The sequence below is a fragment of the Anoplopoma fimbria genome, chromosome 18 (assembly GCF_027596085.1).
Source record: "Anoplopoma fimbria isolate UVic2021 breed Golden Eagle Sablefish chromosome 18, Afim_UVic_2022, whole genome shotgun sequence".
Classification (NCBI taxonomy): domain Eukaryota; kingdom Metazoa; phylum Chordata; class Actinopteri; order Perciformes; family Anoplopomatidae; genus Anoplopoma; species Anoplopoma fimbria.
In genome coordinates, this window is record NC_072466.1 from 21,488,661 (window position 1) to 21,512,151 (window position 23,491).

Genomic DNA, 23,491 nt, shown 5'->3' on the forward strand with positions numbered 1-23,491 from the left:
TTCTCTTATCAGAGTTGGTCGGAGGCTGCCAGGTCAGGTCATCGCAGCGCTGTCAGGAACGAGGAAACGGAAAACACAGACCTCAGCCAATCAACTCTCAGTGAGTACCTGGAACATGTTCGGTTTTTTTCCCCCATCATCCCATGCATCTGTACCCTCCTCCCTGAAGCTGTCCTCTTTGTCTCTATTTGGGATCCTCTTGTAGTTCCATGTATGATTCAGAAAAAGGCCACTAGGGGGAAGTCTCATGCCAACTAATCCCCAACATCAGCCCAGTAGTCACCACTGAACAGAATGATGATAGAAAAAAAGTGTGTGGACTCAGCGTTGCCTTCGTAAATACAATCTTTCTAGAGTGAAGAGGCAAAATTTCCATTTGAATGCTATTTAACGTAGTTCTTGTGATTTCTAAATTATATCATGATGCCCACATGAGCTATCTAGATACCATTGTGAAAGACATAATGTTACATTTAAAGTGTAATGCTTAAAGTATTGATAGCTGTGAGACCTTTCCATATAGGGCTGGGGATAAGTCCAAAATCTTCAATCCTCAAATAGCTCATTTCATATCTCAATAACAACACCTATCACGAAGTGGCATGTTCTCTTTATTATTATGTCATTAAATACATAGATAGTCTACACCACAAAACCACATGGTTCTGCATACTCTCGTGTGAATTAAATGCCTAACTAGTACAGAGTTTGTTCTCATTTAGGTAAGAACTTTAGTGCAAAAAAATCAGATTTTCTGAGAAAATATATGCTTTTTAATATCAATTCAGATGACATACCAGTGTATCTCAATCTATGATTTCATCACAATATGATTCCATTGAAAGACTTATATTCATATTGAATAATCACCCAGCCCTTTTTCAATAGTGTGACCCCAGTAAAGTAGAAATGTAGCTAGAATAGAGAGGCACCAGTGTACTATCATGTTATTACTGAAACACTGTGAAGTATTGAGACCGATGTCTGAACTATTAAACACCCGTGAGGACTAATGAAGCTCCGTTATGTGCTGAATGAATTTTAATACTAACAGGTGATATTTCGTAACATAAACTCTTTCAATCTTTTTCAACAAACTGTATCGGTGTGGTAATTCTCCCCAATGTTGTTTCTAGAAAACAGCTCAGTTATCTCTCTATCTGTTGCGATTTATTGGTTTTTTTTTTAATACGCTATGAGTCACTAAGGCCGGTTCTCGGAGCAGCTATCTGTTCAAAGAGAAACTTCAATCTAGAACAGAATGGAACAGAGTCTAGGCTTCTGATTTTTACAGATAAATGTGTCCCCCTCCAAAATGCCACACATACGTTTACTTTTCTCTCTCCTCCCTCCCAGTCAACCCCCTCTTCACTGTCCTTGTCTGCTTGTTATATCTAAATCCCCCCCTCTCCACCCACTCACCCAACCCCACACACCCCTTTCCGAAATGTCTCTGAATCCCTCCGTCCCGGCCTCTCGGCCCTTATGAACAACTGGCCTCGGACAGCTGGCTCTAACAGCTGCTCGCCATCTTAGGTTTTGGCCCATCTCCATCTGGGCAACTTCTTTCACAGCGTCGTCCTTCTGCAAGCCGGCCTGTCTGTTTCTAAATCAGTCTTTGTGCTGCCTTCGTGCCATTCAGCCAAATGTATGCCAAAGCCAAAACCCAGAGTTTAATACGGCATCAATGTTGGAAGTATTTATGATGCCTCCATTTGCTCTTACAGCCTTGATTTGTGTATTAACCTTTGGGGAAAAAAGCGGTCCTTTTGGTGTTCGAATTCTGCCAGTAAAATGGTTATTTTCCACATCTGTTATCTTGTGCTGACACCAGCATTTATCTCCATTTCATCAGAATGAATTCAGTGTGTCATCTGCGCTGTAACAGCCTGGTCTACATCGTCTTTTGTCCATCTGCTGATAACGTGCTGTAAGCCTTTTTCCTGATTGTAACCGTTTGCATTCAGTTGAGGGAAATATCCTTGATCAACGGCAATAAGGGGGAAGTGAGGTCATTTTTTTTTTGCTAGAGCTGGAAAAAGAAGGTAATTGTTGATAGACCTGTCTGAAAATCTCAACCTGTTTGATTCACTGTAACTATCACTATAAATGGCCTCAAACTGGAGAACTCAAATTCCCTGCTGACTCCGATGACCTCTTGTGCTGCTGCCGATGTGCAGTTGTTGGTATTGTAATTCATCCCGCCTCGCTACGAGCCGTATCCTGTGCTTTCTTTTCTCCTTGGGGTGGCACAAGGGTTAATCAGACCGGGAGTCCCTTGCCTGCCACCGGAGGCATGACTGCACACTTGCTGTCCATAATTCAAACTGTTGCACTGCATTCTTTGATGTGGAGCTGAGGGATGGAGACACCTGGATCTCGTGGACCCTGTGGCACCAGCATGGCTAATCTCTTCATACTGCCACACAGTATGGATTTGTTTCTTTTGGTGCTGACAGGCGGTTGGCCAGATCCACAGAAGATTTCTTGGAGAAAGAGAGATGTTGTCTAAGCTCTGAAGAGACAAAGCCTTCAACTATCCAGCCTGTCAGGGACATGGATTTAGATTAGTCTGTGATAAATATTTTGCTTTCAGTGGGGATGAAATCCAACCTGGGACTCAAATTTCAAAGTTTTTGTCTTTTTGTGGGAGGACAGTCTAAGTAGTATGTGAGATAATCCTTCGTAAATAGGCTCTTTGGTGTTGGATGTCCATTTTTGAACCTGCAAAAAAGTTTTTGGCCACATGTGGGCAGTGGAAACAAGTTGTGAACACAAAATTGATGCCTTTTAAGTTAATATGAAAAACTGTTGTTAGTTGAAATGAGTGTTTCTGTGCAGGTGGTGAATATAAGTCCAATATTTAGTCTCTTTAAGTTTTGTTTTTGGTCTCTTCAAACTCCTTAAGGAATCCTGTGCAGGAATGAGCCTTAAAACCTGATAATGAGTCAGCATTTTTGAACTTCTGGTTCCCTTGTCTCAGGATTGTGGCGAACACAAGCTTAACAGATTTTATTCCACAATATAAAATACGTCATTTAATACCACTATTGTGATTTTGAAACTTTTACGTGTCTTAAAAAAGGTGGCTGGTAACAAGTGGCTAAATGTGACTAAACGCTAACTAGTCCGCCATTAGCTTAGTGACTGTGACATGAAATCATGTCACTGTGTCGTAGTTGTTTATAGCCTGACAATTTTTACTTCTGGTGATAGTATTCACGCTTCAAAAATGATAAAAGTGGTAACCATTTGTGAAGATTATCTCGCTGTACAAAACGTTTTCTTGAGGGAACCAGTGAGATGCTAACTTGGCCTTCAAAAATACATCATCCCTGCAGCAATCTATTTATATGTCTCTTTAGCTAATTATGTTCAAAAGCGAGTCTCATCTGTCTCTGCAGCTGTTGGTTTACAAGACAATCTCACCATAAGGCCCATTTAGTAGCTGTTCTGGAGCTTTTGATTGTATCTGGAGTCCTCTCAGTCTCAACATATGTACATTCAGATTAAGAAAGTCTAAAAAAAATTACTTTTTACCAAGATACTTGCTGAACGCACATTTGACTTTTTAAGTTACATACTTGTAGCTTGTGAACCAGCACATGACATTAGACTGCATTTGACTATATTCATAGAAGCTTACTTAAGTTAAAAAAAATCACTTCACTTTACATAAAAAAATGCGACATGTACATGTTTTAAGTTCTGATATAATACATCCAGTTTAAATACCAGTAAACTGATGTTTCATTTGAGGCGAAATGGGATATCATAACTCCAAATGTTATGGTATTGCAATTCAAATTCAGCGCAGCCTGTCCTGTTTTGAATTAAATCTTCCAGATTAAATAAAATTGAAGGATAAACAAGCAGCGTTCAGATGTAGATGCCAAAAGCAGTAAATAGAAAAGCAAGGGGAACAGAGCAGTGTTGCAAGGCCCATCTTATAAATAGCTGCACCTTGTGTGCCCTTGAATGTTGCATTTTCATCAAAGTAACCATGGAGGTGGAGAGGACAAATACAAGGATTAATAGAAAAAATATGGTGAATACTTTAAGTATGTTTCACATTGTCCGAAAATATATTTCAAGCTAAGTGTCTGAATCCTTGGATGACTTTCTGAAGTTGTATTTTGACTGCTGATGCTGGATATATCAACCAACTTCCTCCATTACACACTCACTTGCACATGCATACAGTCTAATTAGAGGAAATGCAGCATGCAGGCTCCAGCTGCCATACATTCTTTTTTATTTGATCTCATTTTACAAGAATGAATTCACTCTGACCAGATTAGGAGCCACCGGTTTGCTCTAGTCCTTGACTTTTACAGTCATCATTTACCCAATGAAACTAATTTCTTACAACTAACTTCTTACAACACCTGGATGGGTTGACATGAAACATTTATGGCCCCCAGAGGATATATCCTACTGACTTTATTAATTCTCAACTTTTTTTCTACCGCCACACATGCGGTGGACATTTTTGACTTTTAGTGGCAAAGGTGCCCAGATGTAAGATTCCTAAAGATGTTAGTGATCCCCTGCCTCCTCCCCACCGCCACCACTAGTTCAAAGTTGTCCACTCGTTGTGTGAATTACTCAACATCCACCAGATGGATGAGTACAACATTTAGCACAGACATTTATTTAGACCTTGGTGATCCCTGTGACTTTTCCTGTAGCACTTCCATGAGGTCGGCATGAGATTTTTTAAAATGTCTCATCATCTATTTGATGGATCGACATGACATTTGGTGCACACATGCATGTAGTGTAGCCTCACAGAGCTGCTAGCATGGCTGAAGACTCTTGTCTTGTTTGGATAATGCTTCCTCCTGTCCCTCCGGAGATTTTTGTCAATTCAGTACTGATGGTCTCATTGGCAAGGTATTTGCAATGCCACCCAGGTATGAAGAGGTATACAATCAAATACTAAATGCTCAAGCTAGATCCTTCTAATAAACCCTTGATTACACCCTTTCTTTGATTGTAGCTAGACTTAAGTCTCGGGTGTGTCTCCGGCATGCGGATGATCCCACCAGTCAAACTTGAGCCTCCGCAGACGGAGGCATGGGTCCTATCACTGCGTGCCGTCCATCACATCAACTCCTATCTCAGGGTCTTTTACGGACGTCGTAATTGAAAGCAGGCAGCCTGATGGGCCCTTTTCCTTTTTGGTTCCCGGGCTTTAGATTAAAGACACTGATAGCGCCTGTCGCTCCTCAAAAAGCATTATGTGAAATATTACAGGCTCTGGCCGCTACACTCTTGCTTTCACCCCCCCCATCTCTGTGTTTTGCATCAGGCGGGCCAGCTGTCACTGTTTGTATATTTGATATACTGACGGAACAGGTGTTGCGTATTAGTGTCACTATTTTATCCGTCCCCCCTTTGAGAAAGAAAAAAGTGGACTGTGGTCAGTTGTCAGTGTATCACTGTAATATATGGCAATCTGACTTTTAAACTGAGCTTTGCTACAAAGTTTACCTTCAGTTTTCCTGAGGAAAAGGAAGAGGCACGAAAAGGGGAACTGAATTAATGTGGTTCAGGTGGGCTGACCCCAAAGACACATCTGAAACATGGGAATGCCTTTGAACATCGACCCTTTTTTTCCGCCCTGTCGTCTCCTCTCAGTGTTGGAATTGAGTTTGTAGGAATATCAACCACAGATGGAAACTTCCATATTTGGTTTGACATTTCTGTCCAATTTCTTGTAAGAATTTATATTATTCCACAACCCCGCCTGGTTATTATTTTTTTAATGATCCTTGCACTTAGATTTCATTTCTTTTTTTCTACAAGGCAATGTGCTTGTTGTTGCAGCAGTAAAATTCAAGTTATTTAAACTGCACATAAATCCTAAACCACAGGCTTACGTTGTGGACTACCCAACCTCTTTTATGGACTTATGGTTTCCTAACCTACTGCCGGTAGCTTAACCAAATAGATATATTTGTCATGGGCTACAACTCACATTTCAGCCTGTATTTTTCTGGTTAATATCTTATTAATTTTCTGAGTGGACAAATTTGTAATCCCTTTTGGATGGCTGTATGGTTCCCCTGACCGCACTAGTCTTGGTTTGTATGTACGAGACAAGAGAGCGAGGGTGTAAGCGAGTGAGTGCGTTGCTTCATTGAATCTTTTCCCGGTCGTTTAGCTCTTCAGACAAATCTCCGCAGACAGGGCCCCGGTTCCCCCCAACAGAGAACAGCCTCATTAGGATTTGTTGCACAAACTGGGGAATTTGGACCGGCTGAGGGAGCAACGAGGCCTTCCCTCCGAGGGAAGCATGTTCCTTGCTGCGGCCTGACCCCGGAGCTCTGGGCCTTGTCGAATCATATTTGGCTCATATAGCTCCCAGTCGGGCTCAGTTACCCCGGGATCAACCCCATTCTCCCTCACTGAGGTCTGTATGCAAAACCGATCTGAAGGTTTTGATAAATGCACGGCTTGTTGAGGCAACATAGAGGGCCGGTGTTGCCATCACGAGGTATGGTGTTTAGTGAATATCGCATTCTGCACTGTTACTCTTAGGGTGCTAATTTAGTGGTAAAGGCTCAGAGAGCAAACTGCACACAGCGCACAGACACTTTTATTTGAATGTTGATGCTCTCTGCAGCTGGGCTGTACATTGAGACGGGGAGGTTATAGGAATAACCTTTTATCATACCTTTTCAGTAGGAATGCAACGGTCTGGCTGTGTCATTTACAGCAGAATATTGTCATTTTTGCGATTCATATTTGTGAATAAATGTTGTGCGGTTTGAACAATGAAAACTGCTGGGCATTAGTAAGCTTCTAAAATACCTTTTAGTGACAACTGCAAGTAACAAATAATTGTCTAATGGTTTTAGAGACCCCAGCCTCGGTCTCCACTAGTTCTTTGATGTCGGTTCGGTGTGTCACTGTAAGACAAAGGGAAAGCCATTCCATCACTCAGATCAACCCCCCAATCTACTTTACTGAGGACCTTGTGCTTACCACTTCCTCTCCTAACCATCTCAGCTTGATTGATGAGATGTCACCCATGTTTGGCATTGACAGTCGGGGGATCTGATTAAAAGGGTCGGATAGTTAATGAGTTGGCAGATTGTAGTTCCCCTGGGCAGCGCAGATGGACGGTGTCACCTTCACCTTGGATCGGAGAAAACAAAAGATTGATGCAGAGGGTTACCATATCACCAACATCATGGCAAGAATGTGTTTGTTGGTGCTCTGACGTCTTTCTCTCTGTCAGCCCATTAGTGTTGGCTTGTTGCAAAGGGCTCGCCCCCATAGGGACTGGTGTGAGCCAATGTTGAGTAATGGTGGGCATGTGGAATATGTAACTCGCCACTCATTCTCAGGAGCTCTCAACAACTAGCCTCTGATTTCCAGCAGACTTTACATAGCTAATCATTTTTCATCCAAAAGAATCCAGTAAAAAACATCTCACTAAATATTTAAAACAGATCCTATTACTGTTTGATGTCTCTTTAGATTTTATTGATGAAGGAACTCATATACTGATGGATTTTATTCCGTTTTACATCACATGGAAAACCGTGGACAAAGTGGAGTCAACAAGCAAATCAATAACCTTGAGAGCGGTGTTCTTGCCTAGTGCCAGTTGGCACAGTTCAGAAGGCGCCAGGAGGCAAAGGAAATGAGAAAGAGAGGAAAACAGAAAAGCAAATAGGCGACAGAGAATTCACTCACGCTTCTCTGAAATCTGAACAAAAATGAAGTGAGGACATGTTTTCACTTGTTGCAATTGAGAATTGAGTTGACTGAGGCTCATACAGTTGTTTTCATGTCCTGTCAGTCAGACTATTACTACATCAATGGACAAATATGGATCCTGCCAGCTGGCTCAGCAATACGTTGATAGTACAGCTTGCTTTTGGGCTGTATTGACAAACCACAAGCTAATTTCTGTTCAGTCTTGACTGTGCCGGATAAGATTGATCGGTCACAGAGTGTAAATGGTTCCCAGACAATCTGCCAATCCTTAGGAATTCTAGAGATGACTCTTTATATGCTCTGCTCCTTTCTGAGATAGTTCTCGAGGAGACTGACCATCCTGTGCACTCCAAGCAAAGTCAAATTGCACCGTGGGGGTGCTCACGGCATGGGGACTGATTTTGAATAATTTTCATGGCTGAAAGCATTCCACCCACATATGTGGAACAGTTGGAAGTTGTGTATTCTTACAGTATCAGCGGGTGTGGTTGGTGTTGGCAATCATTAATCCTTTATTTTTTTCAATGCAGTACGCATTGCACTCTGGCATATTGCACTAAATTGATCAGTTTGAAAAATTAAATTAGATTAAATTCCAAATATTTTGTATTATCAGATATTACGAATATGACTCAGAGGGCTTTACAATCTGTTCAACATGCCACATCTTCTGTCCCTGGACGCTCGCATAATGTGATCAACAGACAACAAAGATGAAATGACATTCTGTCAGGTTTCGCTCTGGTACTGTTATATCTGCTCCCCACTGATGGAAAAACTTGACCGAAAAGCACAGTAGAGATTTGTGACTCATCAGCCAGCCCCTGACATCTGTGTAGGACGTTTCAACCTACACAATCCAAACTATTTTCCTCACAGCCCACACTGACAGTTTGGTGTTGAATGACAACCGCTGCCATACACATGTATACCAGGCGCCAACCTCGGATTCTGTAAAGTGAAGCCGATGCGGAAGTGCCATAAACTTGCATTCTCTCTAATGACCAGCAGGGGCGACTCCTCTGGTTGCAAAAAGATGTCTGATCGTATGCAAGTCAATTAGAAAATGACTCTACTTCTCTCTTGATTTATTCCCTCAGTAAACATTGTAAACATGAGTTTATGGTCTCAATCTCTAGTTTCAAGTCTTCTTCAATACAGCATGAAGTTCATTTAGTAGATGATGGTCCATTTAGAGTCAAACAGACCATAAAGTAGGAAATGCTTTAGTGTGGGGCTACTTTGTGATAAGATAAGATAAGATAATCCTTTATTAGTCCAGCAGCGGGGAAATTTACAGGATTACAGGTGATTGATAGGTTGCTACCAGAGCCCTATACAGGGTCTGTACGTCACTCCTCCGCAGTCCAAATATGGCAACTAGCATTCACTGGTAGCAAAAAAACAAGATGGCGAATGGTCGACCTTGAGGTATCAAAACAGCAGTCAACATCGTGATGTCACAATGACCATCTCCAATTATATACAGTGTATATTTAAAAAATAAAAATGTAAAATCTGACCTTTTAATACTTATACTAGACAACACATGAAATTCATCAGCATATAATCTTTTAAAGGTGGGGAATTAAGCTATGTAATGTCACAAGAAATGGCGCAGAACACACTTCACACCGTGCACCATTGACCTTCTTAAGGCTGATGGACAGGACTAGTCCGAATTCCCCTAATACTTTACATCAAATTTCACCACACCGCTTAATCCTTACTGACAAGCCCCTAGTTGTGCCGGTCTGCCTGCTTAGTGGATGCAGTTGGCAGGTCACCAAGATATTCAACAGTTACAGATGAAGGGAAGAAGAAGAAGAAGAAGAAGAAGGAGAAGTGTGTGTGACTGATCTGCATCAACCTGTGCTACCACCCTTATTGGCAAAAGCTGAAGGAAAGAAATGTTTGAAACTCAGGACTTTCAAAAGATCAGACTGTCCCTGCTGCCCTCTGCTTGTTGGGCCTGGAGGCAGTATGACATAGTGTTTTACTGATATTTGGATATTTTTTTTATTCTGGTAAAAGTCTCTTTGTTCCGAAAACGTCACGTCTTGACTGACCTTTTCTGTGAAACTTTTGTCATTACTCCATCTCCTCACACAATGTCTGCATTATTAGAGTGAACCCTTTGCTCTGAGTCCATTAATTCCATTTTAGAGACACTGTGGAGACCCATAATACCTGAGAAAGTGCCCAGCGACAGAGCTGAGAGCCGGCGTGGATGGAAAACTGGACCTTAATGATCACAGATGGAGAACCGGCTTATCCAAAACCCCTAAGGAGCAAAACATTTTCCTCCTCTGACTTCTTTCAGCGCTGCCAGAAAATTGGTACATTCAACAAGTGGTTTGCCATGAAATTTAGCTTTACCTCGTGCTTCCTGCACTACGTCTCCAGGAACAATGATTTTCAGGTGGGGACTTGCAAGATAGGAGACTGCCTGCCTGACCAACTTAAAGGAGCTCTTAAAGATCTTTAAGAAGCAAAACATATTGAGTTATTTCAGTTATTCAACATGATGTGAAACAGAGTTATCACAGCGGGCTTTCCTGAAGAAAAAACAGGAAGGAAAGCAATACATTAAATGTAAAGCTCCTGAAGATGATCTTCTCTGTTAGTCAACTCTGTGACAGAAAAAGATAATCATGATTATAAATGAGAAAGCGCAGCAACATGCTAGTGGTGGCACGAAAGTTTTCTTTTAAGTAGCAATACTTTAATGTAGAAATACTCTCTAAAATACTCAAATGAATACATCTGTAAAAGAATGAAGAAAATAGAAGATAAGTAAATAAAAGTATTCTTAATGATGCATCAACAGGTCAGTCAGATTTTAATGTCCATTTTAATGTTTATTTTGTACTTAATTTTATCAGCAGATATATTTTTATTATTAAATTAAAAATCAACTCATACGCCAATGTAGTGAAGTAGTAATACATAAAATGTATCATAACATGAAAGCTTCCATGTAAATAATGAGTATTATACGCATAAAGTTATGAGGTACTTGATCTTGAATATTTGTAGCAGCGGCTGCTTTGAGGTCAGATCTCAACTATATCTACTTCAATTCAATTCAGTTTATTTTGTATAGCCCAGAATCACAAATTACAAATTTGCCTCAGAGGGCTTTACAATCTGTGCACATGCGACATCCTCTGTCCTTCCCTCACATCGGCACAGAAAAAACTCCCCTAAAAACCCCTTTAACAGGGAGAAAAAAGGAAGAAACCTATGGGAGAACGACAGAGGAGGGATCCTTCTCCCAGGATGGACAGAATGCAATAGATGTCATGTGTACAGAATGAGCAGCATAACAGAGATACAACACATTCAATGTATATGACATAAATGATTCATATAATAAGACTACTTATAATAACAGCAGCAATTATTACAGTAGAATTATAGCCATGAAAATAGGGATAGTAATGTGACTAATAATAATAATCGAAGTAGCAGTGGGTGTCAGTCGGCTCACAGCAGGAGGCACGACTACGGTCCAGGTACCACAACGATTCATGGAAACCTGCAGAACGAGAAAGCAAAAGGGCTTCAGGGTGGAAGTAAAGCTAAAATGCTTAATGGTACAGGTAATAATAGTAATAATGGTGGTAATGTGACTAAGTAATAATAATGGGAAGTAGTCGATGTGTCCTTGGGCAAGACACTTAACCCCACGTTGCTCCTGAAGGCTTGCCATCGGTGTGGACTGGATGATGAATGGAGAGCTGATGGTGGCACTTGATGGTAGCCTGTCATCAGTGTGTGAATGGGTGAATGGTCCAGACTGTAAGTCGCTTTGGATAAAAGCACTGCAACTGTAATGTAATGTAATGTATGATTCATGGAAAACCTGCAGAACAGAGGAGAAACTGAAGGCTCTGGCTCCCATCCTACTTTTATATACTTAGGAACCATCAAGTAACCCTGCATTGATTGAGCGCAGCTCTCTAGTTATGGGTAATACGGTCAATTCAGGGTGGAAGTAAGTGGGAGCTAAAATCCCATCCTACTTTTATATACTCTAGGAACCACAAGTAACCCTAGATTAGCCTAGTTGGGTAATATGGAACTATAAGTTCCTTAAGATCGGTGCCTGATAGAGCTTTGTAGGTAAGTAAAAGAATTTTAAATTGATAGATATAACTGGGTATCATCTGCATAACAATGAAAGTTTACTGAGTGTTTTCTGATAATATTCCCCAAGGGAAGCATATATAAGGTAAATAAAATAGGTCCAAGAACAGACCCCTGTGGAACTCCGTGACTAACCCTGGTTTTCATCGAGCTTTCATTGTTTACATATGCAAACTGAGATCGGTCTGATAAATACGACTTCTAAGTGCGGTTCCTTTAAGGAGTTGTAATAGGATTTTGAAAGGTATCAAAAACTTCTAGCAATTACAGAGACAAGTCCTTTGTCTGAAGCTATTAGAAGGTCATTGGTCATTTTCAATCGGGTCTAAATCCTGACTGAAAATCCTCAAATAAACTATTGTTATGCATAAAGTCACAGAATTTGGCTTTTCAAGGATCTTAGAAAGGTTAGATTAAAGTTCAATTGTTGAAGCTAGTTTGAAGGCCGATGGGAGTAAAAAGAGCCATCTAAATATATTTCAGGTTCTACAGCTGTGGATCGATCGGTACTGGTTGAGGGCAGTAGATTATACATTTTTTCTCTAATAGTTAGAATCTTATCATTAAAGAAGTTCATGAAGTCACTACTACTGAGGTTTATAGGAATACACGGCTCAACAGAGCTGTGACTCTCTGTCAGCCTGGCTACAGTGCTGAAGAGAACCCTAGGGTTGTTCTTATTTTCTCTATTAATGCTGAGTAATAGGCTGCTCTAGCATTACGGAGTGCCTTCTTATATATTTTAAGACTGTCTCGCCAGACTAACCGCGCTTCATCCACATTGGTGGAACGCCATATCCTTTCAAGTTTTCGCGATATTTGCTTTAAATCGCGGGTTTGAGGATTATACCATGGAGCAAACCTCCTTTCTTTTATTAGCTTCTTTTTTAGAGGAGCTATAGAGTCCAGTGTCATTCGCAGTGAGCATGCAGCACTATCAACAAGATGGTCAATCTGAGACGGACTAAAGCTAGCGTAGGAGTCCTCTGTTATATTGAGCAATGGTACTGAATAAAACCCTGAAGAAATCGCTTCTTTAAATTTAGCTACAGCATTATCAGATAGACATCTAGTGTAGAAACTTTTGCCTAATGGCGTACACTCTGGTAGAACAAATTCAAAGGTTATTAGAAAATGGTCCGATAAAAGAGAGTTCTGATCTACTGTGTATATATACATTATAACCTTGCTTGATAATAACCTCATGGAAACAAAATGTGTCTGACGTACAGATCTGATTAAATCACATCCTATTGGCTGGAATTCAGCTTTGTTAGATGGACACAGGGCTGTGCTCCCAATGCCATCACTATATACGACCCATCATCATGACAACAAAAAGAAATCGCACAGATGTAGTCCTTCCTCAGACTCTTATATCTCTGTCTCGGTCTGTTTTTCATCTTATTCTTTAGCTATATTCTCCTGAAAGGCGTCCAGGAGTCTGAAACCTTAATTCAATAAGAGATAAATTGGAAAAATGTGCAAATCTGAGGCATATTTTGGGCTGGCTGGTCAAAGGAGCATTCCGTACTCCCCTTTTCAACTTAACTGCTCTCTCTCTCTCTCTCTCTCTCTCTCTCTCTCTCTCTCTCTCTCTCTCTCTCTCTCTCTCTCTCTCTCTCTCTCTCTCTCTCTCTCTCTCTCTCTCTCTCTCTCTCTCTCTCTCTCTCTCTCTCTCTCTCTCTCTCTGTGCTGTAAATCGTCCCAGGGTTCCATCTGCTTTCTTGCCGCGGAACAGTTAGGAGACTGTTCATTAAGCTGACACAAACCAGAGAGAGTCCATAAGGGTGGGGAAGGTGCTCCCAGGGAGGGGCGAAGGCAGGTACGGATGGAGCGATGGAGGAGGAGGGCTGTGGCAGAGGGTCGGCCTGATCCGTTCCTTTCTGTTTCTCTTGACAGAGACTTCTGCGCAGCTTGGGCCCATCCATAAATTATGCTAAAGGCTAACTGTTGAGCTGCTGCCAAGTAGAGCAGTTTTTATCCCTCCCTCCTTCTCCCTCTGTCTGCTCATCCCCTCTCCACCTCGTTCCCTCCTTGTCCCTCCTTTTTCTCCTGTCCTCGATATCACTCTCTACTTCCCTCTTGTCCACCTTCTTATCTTTGTCTTATCCCGTCCGGTCCCTAGCCCCGTCCTTCTTCATCTCCTCAGAAAAGTACCTTAGACGTTGTGTTTTTGCAGAATGACTGTGGTGGTTTAGTGATTTTTTCTTTTTTTTTTGCCTCGCTGTCTCTTTTTTCTGTCTCTTCCAGCAAGTTTCCCTTCTTCCACGTGGATTAAAATGGACAAAAACCATGTTCACTACACTGCAAGACAGTTTGATAAAAGTTATGTGAACACGTCTGCATGCAAACCGTCCCATACAGCACACATGTATGCATTGCACACACACACACGCACACACGCACACGCACACACACACACACACACACACACACACACACACACACACACACACACACACACACACACACACACACACACACACACACACACACACACACACACACACAAATGCATGGCCGTCCATGTCAACATGACTGAAAAACAGCAGCATTTGGCTTGCATTTGCAGTACTTCAAAGCTCTCTGTTTTAAGTGCAGTGTTTCACGAATGCTCATTTTGTTGGGGATTCCTGGTGGACACAGCAGCTCTCAGAACAGTGCGGGGCTCTCAGTGGCTGACTGTGACCACGGCCGGTCTTGGGCTGTGGTGGGGGGGCTGTGGGCTCTGGCAAGGCTGGCTGCCTGGCTTCTGTGTTCAGGTATACTTACTAATGGTACTCGCTGGGGTGCTGGCAACCCCCCCAATCCCCTCTATATGGTCTCTGTGGTTGGCACTGCTTCACTGTGTTGGGTAGAGTCAGGATGTAGAAGTTGCAGTTTTTTTTCTGCATTTCTTTTATTGCAGTTTCCACTTCTGCACATTCTTTTCTTTCCACAGCTCATTTTAAAGTAGCGCATTATCCTTAATCTATTCTCAAATAATTGATTATCTTGTTTTGTTTTCGGGTTCAAAAGATCTTCAATTCATATTTTTGAAGAAAACAAAGGTTAAAAAAAAATTATGTTTGGAAAGAGAGTGAATATTTGCCATTTTGCCTTTAAAATGAATAAATAATGATAAATAGATGATCAAAAGAGCTTCGGTTTCATTTTTAGTCGTTCAGCTAATAAATTTATCAACTATTCAAATCGGATGTATTTTAAAGTTTTCGTCTTTAATTATCTTTCAATTCCCATTATTTTTAGTTGCCTATGTCTGCTTCAAATGTGCTTCATTAGTTAGATTTATACAATTAATGTTTATACACATTTATACACGATAAATGTTTATTCAATCACATGAATTCTACCGGTAAAAGTCCTGTTAGTTTTATCACCTGTTTATCTCTGCATCAGAGTGTATTGTCTTAGCTCTAGCAGGCATGTGCCACATTCAAGAGACAAAATAACATGTACTTATTTCACTTAGCCAAAAATGAGTAAAAAGACTTGTATCACGTTTTAGAGCATAGACATGTCCTGTCAAGAAGCAAGAGACAAAACAACAGAGAGAAAAAACTTTTTTTTCTTTCAATAATTCACTGCTGGCGCTTTGACGCAACTGATGAATAGATTCCGACCTGTTTTAATGCCAGAAAGCTAAACTAGATATGTGACTGGTGTGTGGATTTAATTATGTAGGCTATCAACACAGATATTATTTCCTTTTTTCCTTGCAGCAAATATGGAAACGTTTACTTGAAACCGAATTTTGAATTTCCTTTGTGCTTAAGCTTTTGAATACGCAAGGACAAAACAGATATAAAATGTTTGGATCATCAAATAGCTTTCATAAAATGGCTGTAGATTTGATTGAATGATTTGTTTTGTCAATTTTGGGATTTTAGAGTGTAGAAAACAAGGCTTTTTTTCATTAAAAAATATCACCAGAGGTTGCTCTCCTTCTCCATTTGAAAAGGGCTTTGTGTGTCACTTAACTTAAAGACCAGTTAGTTGCTTCCTGTGGTCTTAAGAAACCAAGACCTGTTAGTGCATGAGTCTTTATGCTCTAAAAGAGTGAGAGCCCATACATGTGCAGGAGAATGCACACGACTCCTGACAAGTCTTACATCACCCGTCAGGATTCTACTCTCGACCCTCCCTGGCTGCCAGCGCAGACATGCGTCCTCTCACAGGATGTCCTCAGCTGTCAAGGCCGACCCAAGAGCATCTCACTGCGAAGCGTTTGACTCCAGATGTGTGTGTGTGGGTGTGGGTGTGGGTGTTTGTGTGTGTGAATGCATGATTGTGTAGCTGTCCTTGTGTTCCTGTCCTTGTAATTTGTGTATATGAACACATACTTTTTGTTAGGGTCAAGGTTTGATGCTGTCATACTGTCCCGTCTCCCTGTTCTCCACATCAACACTCTAGTTTCTCTCTGGTACTCTCACAGTTACTTATATGTTACGTATGTTGTTTTAAACTACTTGCCCATAACTGATAAGTTATTCTCACTTTTCATCATTCCCAAGGTATACACTATGTATTCATGTTGACAGTCCACTTTTTGTTATATACAGCCCTAATACTATATATTAGATGTAGACCAACCAATACTTGATATTTGAGGCTGATACAGATATAAATATTTAGGATTTCTAAAAGATCCATAATGATATATCAACATTAACACATAGATTAAGTCCTTTTAGATAATTTTTTTGTATGAAAGAATTTTGAAGGACATAGGTACTTTTCAAGCATGCAGAGTCATATTGGTTAGGGTTAAGACTAAGAATATCAGGGTCAGCCAATCCGAGGCAGAATGGGGACAATTAGAAGCAGAGGCGGGACTCTGTGGCACGGGGTTTGCGCTGAGCTAGTTAACGTTAGCTGTTAGCAGCTGATGGGCAGCACGGTCCTGCTCGGCTAAATAACAGAGCTATCAGCTAACCTTAATGGAGGTTGCATTCAGTCACGTTGTGATGTGTTCACGCTCCATTCAGTAAAAGGGGAATTGAGCAAAAATAAATTACAATGCGAGCAATGATGTGTTCAAATGTAATCTTGTAAAATGTAGTTTTGGTGAGAAACCTGAATACATCAAGTTGTTTGAAGGAGATGTTTTCACAGCGATATAAAATACATATGCAATGTATGCAATAGAAGCACAAAAAAAGTAATTTATACTTAAAAAGAAACCAAGTAGTTTTCTCTTTTTTCCTATTTACCACTGCTCCATATTAAAGCAAAAACATTTTTATTTAATTTTTTATCCGATAACTCGAATAATCGTTAGATTACAACGATTACTTAATCAAGCGCTAGCTTCCGCCCAAGTACCATCATTTGTATATATAAAAACCATCCAACACGGGTAGATTTAGATGCTTTACAGTACGTTATTGGAGCACAAAGGTCCCGATAAGTGGTCTGACAGACTTACTTTGCCATAACTGCCCCTGATAGCTGATTTCCACAGAATAAATGGTGTGGGTGTGTGCGCCTCATTGCATTCTCATTTGAACTGCCATCAATGTTTGTGCTTTGAGGTAGAAAACACAGAGTGAAATGCCCAGTGAAATCTATCACCAAATGAAACCACAGGAAAAAGGAAGAGAATTAGTAAAATAATTACTGTAAATGATTCTCTACAAAAGTCTAGAAGTATAGTGTTACTGATGTTGGAGTGTAACCCCACTGACAGATTGTATGTAGAAATCCTGCTCTCTTATGAGTCAGAGGGTGCAGTTGGGTCTGTTCTGCGTCAGCTGTCAACAGCGTTCTGTCAGGTTGGACCCGAGCCGTGCCATCCCTTCTGTTACCGTAAGCACAGCGGGTTTATAGACCTGCAGAGACTCAGCCGGGCCTGCTGCTTCACCTGGTGGACCTAATTCTCCACGGTCAGCCACATTCTCATTTATCCACTAACCGTGGTTTCAGTTTCATGTTAATGTGATTTTTCCCCGGCGTGTAGCGCATCGGGTGATTTTACAGGGCTTTGAGTCCGATTCCCGGTGTACACCCCTCCCCCGTCTTCACAGTCAATTTTTGGAGACGCTGTCCAGCGGGAGGAGAAGCTTTTTGAAAACATGATAAATGTGTCTGCGCTTATTTAGATTTTGGAGCAAAAGCAGACGCCGCAAAACTATGCGGTTTTCACATTCACTGTATGAAAACATTGGCTTAACTCCTACATGCACATCTGTGTCTTGTTTTGGTTCGAAGTCTTCCCAGAATACTGAGGCATAATGGACTTACTATTAGTCCAAGTGAATTTAATAGTTTAATAACGTGGGGGGGGGATTATGTCTCATAAAATGATCTTTGGAAAATTTCTCGCGTTATTTCTCGCAAATTCTTCAAATAATGGCTTCTAATTGCAAACCTGCTGTCACGCTCACTTCTCCATCTCGTACGCGGCCATCATCGCCCTTCCTCCTAGCATCCTCTCTTATTAGAGAAACAGAACCAGCCTTGTTTTGGTGATAATCACTTAGGCCTTAAACCACGATTCCAAAGCTTGGAGGTCGCAACAACTTCCCCCTTTGGGATTCGATTTAAGTGGCACTCGGGCACGCTACTGTAGCTAATCAGAAGGATTTATAGAGTGCATCACGAGGGGCCGGAGGAACGAGGAATGTTTGCTGGCACCCCGCTGCAGGTGTTAGAGAACCCCCTTTTACTTTCGTCCTGTCTCTCTCTTTCCCCGTCTGCTGATGGAAGGCAGCTGGAAGACCTCGCTTGTTCTCCGCTTGTTGGGTTAAAAGGGGGTTCTGTTGGGTGAGCGTAAGGCTGGCAGCACCACCCTCCTCCTCCTCCTCCTCCTCCTCCTCCAGTTGCCTGGTCACTCCCATGTCCGGAAAGTCCTCCACGTAAAGCTTTGATAATTACATTGATCTTGTTGAGGGGGGGGACATTTTATGACCTGCTGACGCATTCAATCACGTTTCAACATGGCCCTTGTTAAGGGCTGCTGTGTTTTTGCATATTCCAAGTTCATGTTCAACCGTTGGCACTTTGTCTGGTAATTGGGAGTTTTCACATGGTCCTGACAGAGAGGGGTTAGGGATGGAGGAAGAATCAATCAATCAATCAATCAATCAAGGGAGGGAGGGAGCAGCATGGATGGGTTGTTGCTCAATTGAGAGATAGTCCGAATCTCCAGAGGCATTTCCAGATGTTGAAACCCCCCCGGCAAACATACAGCCAACCCCATCACGTCCACTATATGTAACCTCATTACTTCACATCGAAGGCACTGCATCACTCTTGGATAGCACTCGTGTTCGCACCGTCATGCACGGCGCCTCTTTTCCAGGCTAAATACAGGAAGTCATTATTAGGCTCTGCCTTATCCGAGGAAACGTATCGGTTCCCTTTGCACCCCTCCCTCCTTTCCCACCCTCTGTTTGAATTTCCACCCGGTCACGTCTTCGGTCTGGGTTGAGTGAGCGCAACAGCGGGCCAGAGCTAATGAGCTCGCTGTGATCTTAAAGAGCAATGCAATCTATAGGCCTTCAGCCCAGCCTGTGCCAAATGCCAAACCTGGAAATATGATAGTGACAGAAGAAAACTTTCACAATGAACCTTAGAGGGATAATTCACAGTTTTTCAGCCTTCTCTCTGGATCTACAGAGTGCTCCTCTCAGCTTCGGTAGCTGCACGTTGGGCGCAACACGCTTAGAAATGTCCTTGTTATCGTTGTTTGTGTTACGTTTCCAAAAGCAGGTATGGCATCCAAAAATATAAGTGCAGGGGATGTTATGGACGAGGATTTTTTACAGTGTAGATTTGACAGTGTCATGGCTGACTGGGATAGTCTCACCTTCCCCACTCCTCTGTTTCCTCCTAATCCCTCCTCCTCTTCCCCATCTCTCTCTCTCTCTCTCTCTCTCTCTCTCTCTCTCTCTCTCTCTCTCTCTCTCTCTCTCTCTCTCTCTCCACTAAGTGACCTTTTGGCTTGAGAGGTCAGTGTTGTGTTCCAGCGGGACGACCTTTGGTAATGAGAAGGGCAGGTTAGCGGGCGACCTGGAAGCGCTTTGTCCGCCTCTCCTGGGAACACAAACAGTGACGGTACCAAGGCACACAGGAACAGCTGCACTGCTGCCGCCTCGTGTGCTCTGGCCCGCTCCGACGCCCATTTGTCAATTCACTGGAGAATCGAACATCAACAAAAGACTAATCTCCTTGACTGATTACCTCAGGTGTCGCCTTCCCATCTTATGAAATTCTATGTGGTCGTTGAGAAAAAAGCTGCCGTCTAAAAATGATTCCTATCAGGAGCTTTAGAGGTAACTTTGCAAATAGTTTTCAGGTTAATAATTGATTAATTGATGATGTCAGATGGCACGTCACTCGACATTAACACAAGTTAACTCTGTGGTTGGGCAAGTGGAAGGCCTCATTCAGTTGTCTGATGGGACATGAGTGAAAAATAACTTATCAATATAAGGGGCCAATATTCAGTAAAATATGGAATCGGGAGATTGGCTTTAATGCTTTCTAGTCGCAGATCCCTGATAACGCTACAATGTGAACAACAAATCAGTTAAAATCGGCAGGAGGAGAGCTAGTGAACATTAGCTGTTAGCTGTTAGCAGCCAGTGGGCAGCACACTCCTGCTTGGCTAAGAAAAAGAGCTAACGGCATAGCAATACTTAGAACAACTCACTTATCAAACAGTACAGAGTCTCTCCCTAGCACAGTCATGCTTATAACTGAGCTAACAGCTAATGTACAGAGGTTGCATTGAGCTACATTACGGTCCGTTCAAGCTCCAAACTGGAGACATTTTTATTGGGTGAAGGTCAAATACAACATTATCATGATTTCTTCAAATGTCATCTTGTAAAATGTTTGTCAAAACAACTGTCCTGCTTGGCTAAATAACGGAGCTAAAAACTAACGTTAAAAGAGGTTCCATTGGGTAACAGTGTGATGCGTTCAAGCTCTATTCAGTAAAAAAAAATATTTAGGGAAGGTAAATTATAATGGGACCATGTGTTTTAATGTAATCTAGTTAAATTCCGATTTTGGTAAGAAACTTAACTTTGAATAAACCCAGTTGTTTGAAGTATATGTTTCCCCAGCAATATAACATAGAAATCAGAGAGAGAATTATGAGCTGTTTAACTTCCTAGCACCTCTAATGTAAATATTCTTTTAAATGAAAGCAATTATTTAAATGAAAATAACATACTTTATTCCCTAATCATTTCATTTGTCTGTTTTAATGCAAATAACCTCAATAGATAGCAATAACAAGTAAAAGAATACGTTTAGAATTTAGTTGATTTTTATTAGTTTTTGACTACATTTTACATTCCGACAAGTAAAACATCCAAGCTACTTGCCTGAAGGGTTTAACGTCGAGCCCTGTCTCTGAAAAGCTGCTTCTACCAACTTGCTCCTCTCTTTCTTTGGGTTAGATGTTTTTAGTAGCATCGCAGTGAATAATTCACCCACAGGAGAATGAGGCGACAGGTGTGGATGTGGGTGGATGTGCACGCTTTGGTTAAAGTATTCCAAAAGCCTGTGAAGGTTGGTTCAGTCAGGCGGCTTTTACAGTTTGTAATGGGATTAAAACTGAGGGCTGACTTGATTCTAAAGTTCACTCATCCCTTTTAACCCCAACTACCTCATCCTGTGATCTTTTAATTAGTTTAGTCCACATTAACATAGCCCGTCTAGCCTTTCTGTTGCAATTTGCGACTCTCTCTCTCTCTCTCTCTCTCTCTCTCTCTCTCTCTCTCTCTCTCTCTCTCTCTCTCTCTCTCTCTCTCTCTCTCTCTCTCTCTCTCTGCTGTTATCACCGGAGATCTACCGTGTTGATATCCCTATGTCATTCGATACAGGCCTTTTTTTTTTTTTTTGTTCTTGGCTTTTAAAATCCGAATGGCCCCTATGAGCTCCTGTGTGACTTTCAGAAGCAATTTACATATCTGGCATGAAATCAAACCGCTGAAAAAAAGACACAAGTGGAGAGAGGAGCGGGTAGAAGCTTTTTGGCTGGCATCCACCAAGTACAAAGATTGCTAATCTACTTGCACAGCCCATTCCATTACTTTTTTCTTCTTATTATTGACAAGAGAAAAAGGGCATCCTTCAATGCTCTTTTAACTGCACACAGTATTTTACTAGTATGACACATCATTGACCTAGCAGGGGAACATATCAGTGATGGCCAAAGAGAGAGAGAGAGGAAGAACGAGCACACAATGGTGAAGTGACACAATAGTTCTTGGCGTTGAACGAGCAAAGTTGCTTGAGTTTGTCTTGATCTTAGTAAGAGAGAGCGAACTCTGGCTTTTCACGCTTCTTGAAAGCAGCACAGTTCCGAGGCCACTTTGATCCCTTACAAATTGGGAGAGACTTCCATTTGTGCAGAATGAGGCGGTAAGCCCTTTTGGAATCCCAGAATCAGTTGCTCCTCTGAAGTACAACATAAAATGATCTTTGGAAAAGATAAAAAAAGAGCAGGGATCAGGGAGCACTCAAAGGTTGTTGGGAAATGAATTTATCGTCTCTATAGCCAGCGATCGGCTGCCTCTCATCATTCAGACAAAACAAACAAGCGATGAGTGACGGCCTTTCATCCGCGAGCACTATGAGGTCGTTGGAAAATATAGTTCCGTGACTGATTGAATGTGTATAAACGCTTCATGCCGTTACACGTTTGCCTCTTGTCATGAATAAGCAGTTAGAATACTTGAGTCTAGGACTGACATGGAAACAGCAGAGTATAACAGGACGCTGGCCGCCCCGGAGCCAGAGGCGTAGGGCTCAACCAGACCTCAACGCTGTGTCTTGTCTGTCTGGAGATGGCTCTCCCTCTGAGGAAATGAGTCTACGATACACAGGCATTGCTCAAATTCCTCTCCTTGTGTCATCGCCGCTAAAGCAAATAGCGGCTTAGGGGGGGGAAAGGATTCCGCCACTGAATCAACAGATTGTTTGCGTCCTCACAGGCTCAAAGGGGAACTTTTTCAGAATTGTGGAAAGGTAGGAATTTGGGGGGGAATGGTTCCTTTTTAGCCCGTTATTGGGAAACAAAAGGAGTTTCAAAGTCTTTGCTTTTTTACACCACACGTTTTGAAGGGGGGGGCTTCGTTATTGGAGGGAGAACTCCGGACTCGAATTCCCAGCTTTTGATTGACTCTTTTGGAAATGAGAGCGGACTGTGACTCGAGCCATTGGATTAATTGGTGCGCACATGCTTAGCCATGGGCTCACCAGTGACCTGGGGTAGATGGGAATTGTCTGAGAGATGGTTGTATGCGTATTAATGAGGGTCAATCGGGGTCTTCCTGGGACCAACCCAGCATGGAGGCCTGGGCCTTTCCACTCAAACACACTGATGCCATGTGTTTGTAGTAAGCAACACTGAAGGAGGTGGAGGGATGATGACAAAGGACAGAATCCATATTAGGCTTTTCTGTTATTCTGAACCGTATAAGCATTTTTTGTTTTAGTTTTCCTTCCATAGTTCTTATCTTATTTGGCTTTAATCTGTTTATCCCTCTTTTATAACCTCCTCCTCATCTTCAAACCTAACACTCCCTGCTTGTTACCGTCCTCCACTACAGGCAGCACTACATCACTCTCCCCATCATGCTGG

At 41.8% G+C, this 23,491-nt stretch overlaps 1 protein-coding gene across 1 annotated transcript in view; it reads left to right on the forward strand.

The window, feature by feature from the left end:
• disp1 (dispatched homolog 1 (Drosophila)) overlaps window positions 1–23,491 on the forward strand; it is a 91,353-nt gene that overhangs the window by 4,024 nt on the left and 63,838 nt on the right. Inside the window, 1 exon segment of the mRNA XM_054618872.1 lies at window positions 13–100. The gene's annotated coding sequence lies outside the window, so the exon portion shown is untranslated.